General features: G+C 43.9%; 1 protein-coding gene across 1 annotated transcript in view; it reads left to right on the forward strand.

The window, feature by feature from the left end:
* The first annotated feature begins 80 nt into the window (after positions 1-80).
* The window catches only part of hs3st1l2 (heparan sulfate (glucosamine) 3-O-sulfotransferase 1-like 2), a 28387-nt gene continuing 14288 nt past the window's right edge, over positions 81-14179 (forward strand). The window contains exon 1 of the mRNA XM_031870582.1: positions 81-319. The gene's annotated coding sequence lies outside the window, so the exon portion shown is untranslated. The remainder of the gene's footprint in view (positions 320-14179) is intronic.

Consider the following 14179-nt stretch of genomic DNA (forward strand, 5'->3'; position numbering starts at 1 on the left):
CACACACACACACACACACACACACACACACACACACACACACACACCCTCCCTCTCTCTCAGTCACTCAGTCAGTTGCAACAACACGCTCACCGGGGTCGGCAGCACAAAGCAGAGTCGCTCCCTTACCAGTCTGCACACTCACACACTCTCACTTACACACACACACACACACACACACACACACACACACACGCTCGCTCAGACTCGACACACGCCTCCTCAGCAACACCGGGGAGCTGAAGCAAAACTGACGAGAATAAGGAAGGAAGGAAGGAGGAGAGAAAATAAAGACACATTGTGGGAAAACATCCATCAGGTAAGACGTCTTTTATCAATCTCTACTATTCACTCACTGCTTATCTTCTACTACAATGTGCATGCGTCAGGTAGAAAACAGTGTAAAGTCCCTCTTCATGCTGAGCAGGGTGACCGAGTTAACCTCATCTGCCCTCACTCTCTGCAAGCTTCCGTCGTCTCTTCTCTCTGTAATATCACATGTCGTTGGAGGCTTATATGTTCCACCTGACCTCGGTATAGAGTTCAGTATAGAAGAAGAAGAAGAGTCGCTCGTGGTGCTTTAAAGTCACAAATGCTGTGACATGTGAGGAAAGAATGGGGAAAATGTTGAGGTTCATTCATCTGTGCAGATGAAGTTTCCTTTTTTTTGTGCGAGTGCGTCCAAGTGTGCGCTGCATGGGTTCGCATGGGATCAGAGAGACCGAGTGAGACACGAGGGAAGTGAAAGCAGAAGTAAAATGCTGGAGGAGGAAGTTTTTAAATCTAACAAAAGAGTGTCTCAAAGAACACTTTCGTGGAGTCGTGGGGGTCCTGCTCATCGTTGTGGATGACTTGTGCTTGCTGAGGTTTAATGCTAACAAAAGCACTCGTTCCTTTACTTTTGGTGACGACAGGAATCAGAATAAATTACCGTTGCACCTTATAAAAACACCAGTTTTAAAAAAGAAGGCAAAAGATTGGTTTATATGGAAGTGAAAACATATTTTTCTTATAGTTTGATGAATAATCTTATGATTTGCTGTTTGGCTATAAGTGCCTTTATTGATACTTTACAGTATAAACTTATTGTAAAAACACCTTCTATGACACCCATGTCTATGATGCATTATGAACACTTATAATGCATTATTGTCTGCTTATAGCGCTGGTTTATTATTATTACTCATGAATATGCATAATGCTTTCTAACAATAATCATAACACACTACATTATACCATCATAATACTTCATAACTGCTGGCCAATCATTGACATGTTTAGATCTATAGTGTAATAATGTTTAAAGTGTTATAATTCCAATATTTGTAACAAATTATAATCTTTTTATACTGCATTATAGTCCATGTTACTGTTATTGTTACTCCAAGTCATTTTAAATGAAAAAAGTATCATTGAATCTATGCTAGATTTACTTAAAGCAAACAACAATGTGTTATGATAACTGTTGTAAGCATTATGCATATGTATGCGATTATAAAAGTATGTTGTATAATCCATGGGCATCATAGAACGAGTCACCAATTTATTTTATTTTATTGGTAGTATGATGTCTGTACATCAAAAACCAAGACTGTCCTCCCCATAAAAAATGACCAGTTGTGTTATCTTAATATCTTAACGGAGCTCTGAGCTCTACTGGCTGCAGTGATTGTAACTCTTGTCTATCAGCAAAGGAAGAAGTAGAGTGAGGATAGGTGCCACAATGTCCACAGAGGGAGGTCGAGCTGGTCGAGCGGGTCAACAAAACGTTAGACTGCAACGTTGGAGACATCAGTTTGTTTCCTCTTTCGAGCCAACGTTGGTTCTCTTATCATGTGGTTATTATTGTGACCATGACACTGAATATCTGAGCACATGAACAAAGTCCTCATTCCAACCCAAACCAGGATGTGTTCTTTAATCTTAACCAAGTTGTGTTCATGCCCACATCTAACCAAACCTCCACCTTGGCGTCCTCACATCATAAAGATGATCCAACAGTGATTTGTGATGGTTGTAGAAGGCGATGATAAATAATGTCCCCCTGGTTATAGTGGCTTCAGATCAGAAAATGGGGGGGTGGGGGCAACAACATATTTAGTCGTTTCATTTGAAGGACTTTTTGCAAAGACTGGATTTTGTGGTGTTATCTTTGACATTTTGTTTCATTTAATGTCCAAAAATATCAAACTAAGCTCACATGTCTAGAGCTTGATTTTGGCCAAACTTTGCACACATGACAGCTAAAAGGAGGCAGTAATTCACCACCAGCACCACTCATGACACTCCCACACGAGTCTGTACCATGAAGAAGACACTAGCTGCTCTGGAGCGTCTGAAGAGCTTAAACAGACTGTAGGAAAGACAACTGGAGCTGATCCAGGGTCAGAGAGGCTGCGACGGGGCAGACTTGTTTTTGTGTTTTTGACCTTCGCTGTGTTTATAAATATGAGCAGAGGAGGAGGAGGAGGACAGAGAGGGAGCAGAGATGAATGGAGTCATTGTCTGGGCTGTGTGTGTGCTGAGTGAGGGGGGGGGGGGGGGGGTTCGTGTGTCTCAAAACAAACTGCAGTCAGTGTCATGTGAGAGGTTAATGTTACACCAAGATGTGGGGCGTCTGGTAAACAAAGAGATCCCGTTAAATAACCGTTTCATCTTTTAATAAGTATTCTGAAAGCTAACCCACTGAAGGTTGAATCCTTAAGGCTGCATGAATCAACATTTTAGGCCACTTGGAGGCAGCAAAAACACGTTGTGAACTCAACATTGACACATCATCACCTTCTAAGTTATTATGGTTCACTTGTTTCAAACCGTTGTTCGTTTACACATCTAAAATTCAGCTTTGTGGGGATTCTGGCTACGTTAAAAGGCCGTTACACACCGATGAATAAAGGACACAGAAACGTAAAAATACTTGTCTGTGAATATTTTACATCAGAACTATTTATACCTGCATCAATAGATTCCTGCAGGCAGAGGACTAACTACAGGGATCCTATTGACCCAGAGCAGTCCGTTGTTAAGCTTAAACTACCATCAGCTAGTTTCCTTTTAGCGAAATGCTGTGAGTGAATTTGAGGTTATGCGATGTATGGGGCTTTTATTGTGAAAGGTGAGAACAGAAGGAGCGGATATGGTCTGCGTGGCCTTTGTCAAGGTTACAATAAAGTTTGCAGTCTCAGTTCAGACTGCTACCGTTGCTCACTATAGTGTACATTATAAAAATGTCCGTTCCACACACACACACACACAACGTGATTGGCGGATACCTTCATTCGCCGTGTGGATGCTACCAACAGTGGAAGGGTACATACTGCGCCGACCAAGCGGCGATATCCGACGAGTTGGCAGTGAGAATGTGTTGGTGTGAAAGTACTCCTGACCAAAACAATTGAAAAAAATATATTGAATCGCATTAAAAAAAGAAAGCTGCCCGTGAGTAAAGGCCTTAAGAAATGTCAGTCCAATATTCACTCTTCTTCTTTTACACACAGGCAGTCCTTTAAATCAATTTACAAAGACTTTTAGACTGAAAATTCTTTTTTTTCCACACCCAAAAAAGTGATGTAATGGTCAAACCAAATAGACATCACTGTTGGGTGTGGCAACACAACTGTAATAAACTTAAACTTTTACTTGTTTTCAAATTATTCCAATGAAAGAAATTCAAGAAACAGCCTTTTAAGTGTCTCTTGAGAGAAAACCTAACAAAATGTCTCATACATGCATTTATTACTTACAACAAATACAAATTGTGAACTTGAGTTATATCACACTTTAGAAGAGTTAAAGTGCACCACAAAGACCAAAACAGAAGAGGATCACAAACCAACGGAGCAATTAAAACCACAGACGGTAAACAAGCGAATCAATAACAAAGTGATTAGAACATAAAACACTGTCGATAAAATGCAGACAAGCAAAGCCGCGGCGATAAAACAATTCACCTTAAACAGATTCCAATGCTTTTCATGGTCTTTTTCTCCAAACTGTTTCCTATTTACCTCAGAATTCAATCAGTTTAATTTCCCCCAAAAAAACTGATTAAGATTATGCACTTAGGAGGCTTCGCTGCCGGAGCGTCACAGCTTCAAATCCTTGTTTAGACACAATCCTAATTGTGCAGAAAGCTGGCACCCCGGGGCCACACGGAGGGGAGGAACAGTAGGGTTTTCAGAAAAAGACAGTGGGGAGGAGCGGCACATGGAGACGTTGAGGGTGAAGAATTAGGGACAAATTGGGCAAAGTTCGATGGAAACGTGGCGAGACGGAGCGAGCGAGGGCAATTTGGATCAGAAGCTAAATGGATTCATTTTGGAGAAAATTAGGAAGATGGGACGATTTGAGAGGGAGATAAGAGGCTGAGAGCTACATTGACAAAGACATTGTGTCAAACCTAGGGGTGGAGATTTGACGTGTGTGTGTGTGTGTGTGTGTGTGTGTGAAGGGGTCTCTGCCACCTTGGTAGCAGAGTACATTATGGCTGTTTGGGCACATTAAGGGGCATTAGCTGAAGGAGCTTCCCTGAATAATGCATGGCCTTTATTTATGAGCAGAGTGCATACGTCCTCTGAAGCGTACTGAACCGGGGTGTACACACACGCACACTCAGACACGTGCACACGAATCCTCCTTTTCAGTCACATATACACGCTTTCAAAATCACAAATTTGGCAAACTGGCAATGTACGTATGCATTTATTTGTGTGAGAAAGCATGACTGTGTGTGTGTGTGTGTGTGTGTGTGTGTGTGTGTGTGTGTGTGTGAGAGAAGCTGAGTGTGTGACTAACAATACCTTTAATAAATCGCCAAATTCCTACATGCCAACCTAAAAATGAAGTACATGGTTGTGTGCGTGGCCGCTGAACGGTCCTCCGGTCTAACAGAGCAGCCAATGAGCCTAGTCTCACACACTAACACACACACAGTGCACTTACACTTACATTCAGATGACTTCCGACAATCAAAAACTTTTAAGTGACATTTTTACGATTGGCTCTCCTCAGAGTTGTTTTCACGGCGTGCTGAATTTTCCAGCAGTTTTGTTCCAAAGTGAGAAATCATTTTGACGTCTATACTCTCACGGAAATGACCGCAGGCATGAACGGGAGAGTCACGTCATCAGCAGGGGATCTGTGACTTCCCATCAACTCTCATGACATTGATCCACAGAAATCAAGTGCAGCTTCAGTGAGACCTTGAGAAGATGGTTTCGATCTTCTGCAGGTTGATTTTCATATTGTACCTGCACCTGAACTGAAACAAGGGAATCAAGTTTTAGATAATAAACATAAACATAAAAAAACCCTCAGTGTGTTCCTTTAAGGTCTTTAATGACAGTCTTATTTAGGGATGTAGTGGTGCTTAAAGTGCTGGGGCTTGAGGGAGATCATGCGCTCCGGAGGTCAGTGTTAACGGTGTTTGTAAAACCTCGGGGTCGGAGTTCATCAGCCTGGCAGGGTGACGGTTCACTGTGACTTGGCCGGAACACACGCACACAAACACTGTCGAGGCCGTCACACCTCAGCCGCTCTGAGGTAACAGGAACTCCTGGTGGACGGCAGATAGAGGGAGCCGGCACGACCACACGGTTGTAATTTGTGTTATCATGGTTCCACCAGGCTGTCTGACCAAGACCTGCAGGTGTGGACCTGACGACCAAACTGTGACTACATTCCTAAATGAGAGCAGAGTTCATCACCATTTTGTATCTTACGGTGGTCATCTCATTTTCAGGATGTGGCTACAGGTTGTGAACTTTATTTAGGCTGCCTTTAAAATCTACAGTGTGTCTACAGCCAGTAAAACTTGATTCAATATTTATGTTTTCTAAATACTTTGGTCTGGTTCCACATGGAGCACGAACAGCGGTCTGCTGGGTGAAGGACCAGTTTTGTCACATGCGGTAGTCACATACATAGTCAAGTTAAGATCAACCACACCCTTTTCATAAGAACCTCACTTCCTGTAAAGAGGGACATTTACTCTGAAAAGACGCTATGCATTTAACGAGCGGGAATTTGACACGCGGTCACTGAGACGTGCAAAACTGACTACAGAGGGACACGTAAAGTTTCAGAGTTTGAAGCTTATTGCCACTTTTTTTCACAGTAAAATCTGTGAATCCAAGCTGCTGGTGTTGCCGTCTCCTGTAAAGAAACAAGCTACACACTGTTGAGAGGCACCTGTAAAGCCAGCGGTTGAGTGTTCGATACTCGAAAGGCATATTTTAGGTTCATCTCTTTAACCCTGAACTAGCACTTTGAGAAAGTGTTTGCAAAAACGAAAACAAACACTGAAGGCTGAAAAAGCGACTTCAATGACAACACTTTTGTAAGAGAAGTTTATTGCAGATTGCAGCTCTATTAATTACGCGACACTGCTTTCATCCCCGGAGGGAACTTTCCTTTCACTTGCCCTCCTGCACACAGAGCTCAGAGGTCAGCTAACAGAGCGCTGAAGAGCAGCTGTCCTGCGGGCCGGCTGGGTTTAAGTGTCGAGCTCAAGGGCACAACAGCAAGATTAGATTTTCAGTCAACACACTGGGCTCGAGCCAAAGTTTTTACAGGCTGAGGGACGATCTTCCCACTCACTGTGATCGGGAACATCATCACTCCACCTGAGAGGAATACTGATGCAGAGGAACTGAGTGACAATACTGTGCTACATAATCTCACAATATTGGAAATGTGTCTGCATGTAGAGGATCGCAGTTACCAGAGGTGGGACCAAGTCATTGTTTTGCATGTCACAAGTATAAGTTTCAAGTCCCGAGCCAAGTCCTAAACAAGTCATGATGTGCTCTTCCCCAAATGTAACCCCATTTTAACAACAGAGTAATATTATTAATATCATTAATATTGAATTTACAAAAATCCTGAATGCTTAACATTTGTATTTATTTGTTTAAACAAGAACGACTGAACTTCTAAGAAAAAAAGATTTTGGGGATTAAGTGTTGACTTGGAAATGAACAGCGTTAACGTTAGCAGAATCAGGAAAATAAACACACAAATGTGTTGTACCGAGAGTCTGCACGTTCCACCGCCCTCCCGCCTGCTAGTGTCCTGTCAATTAAAATCAATCAACCCAATCTCCCATATCGACCTCGCTTTGATTATTATTTGTTTCTGAACTTTTGGGGGGGGGGGGGGGTGACCTTGATGGATTCCAGACAGTACGGGAGCTCAAATCGCAAGCTGGGTGGCAATATGCAAGTATGTGTGTGTGTGTGTGTGTGTGTGTGAGGTTAGTGATGGCTCTCATTAATTCCCAGTCGCAGAGATGGCCTGAGGACTGTGTGTGTGTGTGTGTGTGTTGTGGTGTGACAGGGAGGAAGGAGGTGGTGTGTGGGGGTTAAGTACGAAGGCAATAAAGCCATTTAAGAGTCATAAAGTGCTTGGTCAATCAAAACCGCCCCCCTGCTAGGCTTCTCAGGTCCTCCGCTGTGTGTGTGTGTGTGGATGCGAGAAAAAGAGCGACAGCGTGCATGCGTGCACGTGTTTCTGTGTAGCATTGAGCATTTGTGCATCCAATGTGTGCGTCGGTGAGTCATTTGTGTGTGTGCTGAGGCGGTGAGCGGGCCGGTCTGGAGGGTCAGTGGGATACTGAGCTCAAAGAGAGAAGGAAGCGGAGGAAGGAAGAAAGGATGCACCACCAGTGGAGCTCTGTGAGGGAAACAACTGAGAAGAAGCCATGGAGCGGATGCAGTGATTAGAGTGTAATTTGTCCGACTACACCACGATGTATTCGTGCGTGAAACTACGTGTGCAAGTGTTTGCACCTACGTCTCTGCCTGTGAGTCAGACTTTCAGTCTAATTTGTAGCCACTGCAGGACGCTTCCTGTGTCGACTCGCAGATATACACTTTCAGTTCAAACTGTCCAATTAAAGAATCGAAAGTGGCCTAAACTGTTCAAACGGTGCTTAATCCCACTGGTCTGAAAGCTCGCCGATGTCCTAATGATCCACAGAAACAGAAGGCAACCTTCTCCCCTCATCTGTTGATTTTCATCATTTTAATCATCGTGTGTCTTTTTAAAAATACAAAACTGTTCATCAGACCATAAAGAATCACAGATAATGCCCATAGAGAGAAAAGCGAATGAGAAAAAGACTTGAAAAATGTGATCACATGATTAACAAAAACACATTGTTATGCCATTATGTGTTCAATAGTATCAAGCATGTTGTTGGCACTATATGTCTGTATAAATACACACATCTTACTGTGCGTGTTGCGCAGCTATTAAAGCTGGAGTGTACTCTGACGTGTTATTTTGCTCACATGTGGAGGTTACCTCTGCTGAAGCAAAATGTCAACTTTTCAATCCTGCCTGTTACATTTCAGTTCATCACCCCCCGTGTTGGAATAATCAGTATAGAACTACAGCTTTAGGACATAAGGAACATTTTAAATTCAAACCAATACGACTGGTGTGCTTTGTAAAAGAAAACTCGACTAGTGCTGCTTTAAAAAGCCTAAAAATAGCTGCTAGCCGGGGTATCTGTCTCTCTGTGTTCACAAACATCCAATCAGACTAATCGTCCATTTTTTGGCCAACAAAGCCACCGGCAGCCGGCTCGGTTTATTACTGTCGCCGTAGGGCACGTTTTGGCCGTAACACCACACCAACTGTGGCATCATGTGCAACCACCACCAGCCTCCCTCATCCCCCGATTCTCTCTCTGTCTTTCTCTCTGTCGTTTCCATCCCTCTTCTCAACCCTCCCCGCTTTAATAATCCTCGGTCCCTGGGCTCTACTGCCCAGGTGAGAGGGATCTAAACAGTCGTTGCCACGGTAAGCTAGCAGCAGGAGTCCAAACACACCTCTCCATGTCCCCTTCATCACTCACTCTTTCCACTCTTCTTCCTCCCCTCCCTTTCAACATAAACACCATCAGCTCCCCCCACTCCATTTATTTTACTCTGTTCTGTTTTGTTTTCCTTCTGCATGTAACCCAGAAAGAACACAGTTCAGGACCCAGATAATATTCGGGCTCGCTGGCCCGTGATGATATTGACCAGACACAACTTGCCCGCCCCCATCTGTCAGCTCGCCCTTGTTCCAGACACCCATATGTACACAAGTATGACACTCGAACGACACCGAATTCACCCGGAAAAAAACAAGTCGATGGTGTCTGCTGACCCCGACTGTGTGCCAAGAGGGACGCACCCAAATCCTCCCCCCCCCCCCCACAAATATCACACACACACATATATATGCAGCCCTGCACCCACTGAGTGTCCCGTCACTCAATGACAGTCGGGTTAAATCCATCCTGACAGGTCAGTCTCCTCACTGTCAGGCCAAGCTGTCGGGGCCACTGTCACTGTGAGAGAGACCACATATGTTATGTCTGTAAGTGTGTCTGTGTGTGGGAAAGAGTGTGTGTGTGTAAACAAGGACGTTGGCAGCAGGTCTGTGACTTCAGTACGGTGTGTGTGGAGCTGAAGGTGATCATGTTTTAATGGTAACCACATCAAATATAATTTGATTTTTTTTCGTCCTGTATGTTTGTGTTTTTTTGTTTTCTTTGTTTACGTTTGTTGCCAAAAGATTCTCAAAAATGCAACATGCAGAGAACCTTTTGTGGAGGGTGAGGCCATGGGTCAAGTAATACATGACTCATTTTTGGTATATAAGCTAATACTATAGTTATTTTGCTATAACTGGTTGCTAAACTCTGGCATCTGTGGACTAGTTGACATTTCTTAAAAAAACAAGTGTATATCAACTGTGTGATAATCAACAAAATATGCTTTCAACTTGTGGCACTACAGGAAATTGAATGATTGAAAAGGCCACAACTCAATGGTCGCAGATTTGACTTAATGTTCTCTGATAAACTAATACATTTAGGTATTATCTTTATATCATTTTGATACAGACCTAGATTTTAAACTACTCCACATGGTCAAAAGTATCTGGAGAAATTGCATCCATCTGCCCTCGAATACTAAATGTTGGAAGATGTTGTGACTTCGGTGGAGAAGTGTGCTCTCTGAGTTCCTTCTAGTTTCGGGAAAGTGTTTTTCATTCTTTAGACTGAAGCCACGTTGTGAGTCTTTTGCGAGAAGAAGCGAGGAAGACAGGGAGAAGATCGAGGCAGACATGAATGACAAAAAGTGAAATGGAGAAAGAAATCATGTCCCTGACTCAGTGGATGACCAAGCATCGCCAGGCAGGCTGTCTTTCTCTCAGACTACATGGGATGTGCTGGGCCCTGTGCCAGGTGGGCCATGCACACACACACACACACACACACACACGCTGCAGAAATAAGAGTTGGTTGTTTGCCCAGACATTGTTTGCCAAAACCCCTTTGAATTAGAGCAAATTTTACACACTCTCATGCAGCATACTTTGCTTTTCTGTTTCTCTCTCTCTCTCACACTCACACTCACACACACACACACACACACACACACACACACACACACACACACACACACACACACAAAGATTCCCTTGATAAAACTGGATTTCCTAATCAGACGCCCCTTGAGTACTTTCTGATAAAACAACAACAGTACTGAACCCCCACTTTATCTCCTGCACACACACACACACACACACACACCCGCTCAATATCTGTGCTCTCCATGCACACACTTAACACACACCAGAGAGAAGGCGCAGGCACATTTTGGCATTTGATACGGTTGACCCAGATCTTGGAGCGTGCATGGCTAAAGATGCGATGAGGAGGAGGGGCGGAGGGTTATCTGGGTGTTGTGCATGAGTGAGTGAATAAGATGAGTGGGTGTGGGCCGCTTAGAGATTTTATATTTTTTTTGCAAAGAGTCTAATTTGAAAACCAGTGGGGGGCTGTTGGGTAAAAGACGGACAGACCTCAGCAAAGGTCAGAGCGAGGGAGATAAACAGAGAGAGGCCAACACATAAAAAGGAAATGATCAAATAACACGAGGTGAGGAGAGGCTTCCAGCAGGCGCTGAACGCCCCCTTTTCTGTCCACCAGCCATGTTGGAGGTCCGTGGTATAAAGGCACTGCATTTGTAAACTGACTACATCGATGTGTGAGCTGCTTTTAGCCAAACTAATCCAATCGCTTACAATTTGCACATAAACTTGGCAGCTCTTGCAGCGAAGAATCAGTGTCTTAGTGAGTAGGATTTGGAGGATTTACTGGCAGAAATGTAATATAATATTCCAAGTGTGTTTTCTTAGTTATAATCACTTGGAAATAAGAATTTCCTTGGAATGAGTTGTTTATATCGACATATGGCGTCAGATGAAGAAAACGCTTATTTGTGTTGTTCTAGAGGACATGAACAAACCGATTTATTTTGTCAGGACATCCTGCAAACATATTACATATTTGGAGGGCTTGTGGGTTCAAGAGTATCCCTGTGTGCATAGTGTAAGTATTTCACCAGTGCACGTGATATTGTCATGACTGCATGCTTTGGCAGCACAGACAAACTTCTGAGAGAGAGCTAAAGAGAGAGGAAGAGGCTCTTGTCAGGACCGACCTCTGTTTTTTTACCTTCTTTATGTATTCCTCTTGACTGTGGATCTCTCTCTCTCTCTCTCTCAGGGAAAAAGATCAAATCTTCCACTCATGTGGATAACTAAGAATAACTCTCCACAGGCACCCGGTACCTGGCGTAGGGTGCCTCGAACTGCTCGCACAGATAGACGGAGTGCCTGGAAGAGGCGAAACTCCTTGACGTCAATAGAGACGGGTTGTTTTCAATCTCTCATCCACGTCTCGTGCTTCTTTCATCTTATCTATGAACTTTTGAAAGAGCTGGGAGCAGACGGGAGGCATTCTTGGGCTTAAAATTAAGTAGAAAACTGGTTTTGAGTATGTTTTTTCTGTACTCATACATCATCAAACAACCCAAACCACCATCCAAATCCTCGCTGATCTTTGCCCTCCATCTTCTCTGCGCTGTAACTGAGGGACGCAGGGAGAACGCCCGGGATCGGACAGATTTGGAAGCATGACTGATACCCGCCTCTCTCAGATGGCTTCATCTATTTTGATTACAGACCCCCCTCCGAGCGTTGGTCATCTTCTCTCCAGGCGGGTAATGGGAACAGGATGGGAAACAGGACCAGCCTTTTATGCTTTTCGGTTTTCACACTGAAAGGCAATCACGTCCGTGGATGTGATGTGTGCAGTAACCAGAGAGCGCGGTTGGTCGAGCGGGACACGAGAATGGTACACGGAAACGAACAGAAAACCGTGAAAAGTGCGGCCGAGGTGAAAGTTTTACGGGTAAAGAAAGACGAATGGCTGAGGAATAGAAGGTGAGACCCGGCAAATAAAAGGAAAGGAGTCCAGAGAGTGAAAGAGAGACAGATGAGGGGGGCATGAATGGAAGAAGAAAGAAAGAAAGAGAGTGTTTTATCTGACTCTCACAGCCTTGATGATATGACAGGCTTGACAATCCAGAGCGTTTCAACATGCCACCCCCTACCAGGGACAATCTTCCTTGCTGCCTTCCACACACACACATGCGCACACACACACAACCTCCTGCAGAGTACACACACACACACACACACACACAACAGCACCTCCGCCCCATCCTGCCTCCCTGCCACCCTCCGTAAAGGATAATCCTTCCACCACCCCCACCAAATACCATCACTCAGTAAAAAGATATTTCCAAGGGCCTGGATCGGAGGCGGTCGCATGCTGCGTGCTCACACAAAAGGCAAAGGCCCTATGCAGATGACACGACACACACACACACACACACACACCAAAACTGATACACGGACTCTCCCAATACGCACATGACAGCATCTGCCTTTCTCAGATAACTACAATCCACCCTCCCCTCTTTCTCCTCTCTCCATCTCCATCTCCTCCAGCGTGGATAGATACTTGTGTTTGTCAATATGGAGAATTCGCGCATCATTGACAATCCTGGCATTGTTGTTGTTTGTCGTCCCTATCCGTGCTGCCTAATGAGAATCACAAGGAGCGATGAGCGGACTCTCAGTGACTCATGTGAGCCTCATTGAGCAGAGCTAAGAGGCTATCAAAGAGCCGACCAGCCGTTAAGTGGAGCTGGTGAAGTCGGACATTTTGGTTTTAAGATTTATAGAAAATGAAGTGTCCCAAAATCCTTTACCATCCTGAAGTGGAGCCAGTTATGACCTGTGTGCAGAAGATTCAAAGTGCTGTATGAAACAATATATTAAAACATAGATACAGACAGACAAATACCTAAAATGACAAAGAAGTTAAACTAAACAGAAATGACTCAAATGTTTCCTTTAGAATATGTATTTTTCCCCAATTATTGAGTGAAGGGGATGAATATATTGTTAAATAAGTGTATTGTCTTGAGACAGGATGGACTAAATTAAAGCTTTTGAATCCAAGTATTTTAGAGTGAAGTGAAGGAAGTCATAGAAAAATGCTTATTTATCTCCCAGAAAAAGTTTCAAGTGCAGCAAAATTGTATTGAATCCAGCAAATGCCACTTTTGACATGTAAACGGAGCAGTTTCTCATTTCTAAATCCAATCCTGTGTCATTTCCAATTCGTCAAAGATCAAAAGTTCATTCCCTCAAAAAGATTTCAGGGTAGGAAAGATGCGCTTGTGTTTTATTTATGAGCAGCTAAGAGGCTGCTGCAGGGCATCCCCATTAGCATGGTGCCAGGGTTTGTTAGCGCATCCCCATAAACAGGGATTCAAAGGACTCACGAAGAAAGAGTCAGGAGCAGGCGGCGGAAACGGAGAACAAAAGGTGAGGGTTGAAGAGGACAAGGAAAGGTGAGAGGGAGGGTGGGAGGAGGTGGAGGAGGGGAAGAGAGGAAGGTCATGAGGCGAGTTGGAAGAGACGCGGTTTGACAGCAGGGGAATATTCCAGTTTACAGGAGTCACAAGGGACTCACGCTGCCACTTAACACAAGGCATGTGTCTCGCTGTGCACCACACACACACACACACACACACACCTCCCAAAAGATTTACCTCTTTGTCTCAGACGCTCACACACACACACAGTACACACTCCACACCGTGATTGGCACCAGCCCACAGTTTGCCACTTCACATCAAAATGATGAGTGCAGATGCTCTGAATCTGGTGCTCTTTCTACTCGCTGCCAGCAGCTAATGTACATGAGGCAGAGTTCATATACATATATATACACATATATATATACATATATACACATATA

This window comes from Anarrhichthys ocellatus, unplaced genomic scaffold (assembly GCF_004355925.1).
Source record: "Anarrhichthys ocellatus isolate YVR2014 unplaced genomic scaffold, GSC_Weel_1.0 scaffold53, whole genome shotgun sequence".
NCBI lineage: Eukaryota > Metazoa > Chordata > Actinopteri > Perciformes > Anarhichadidae > Anarrhichthys > Anarrhichthys ocellatus.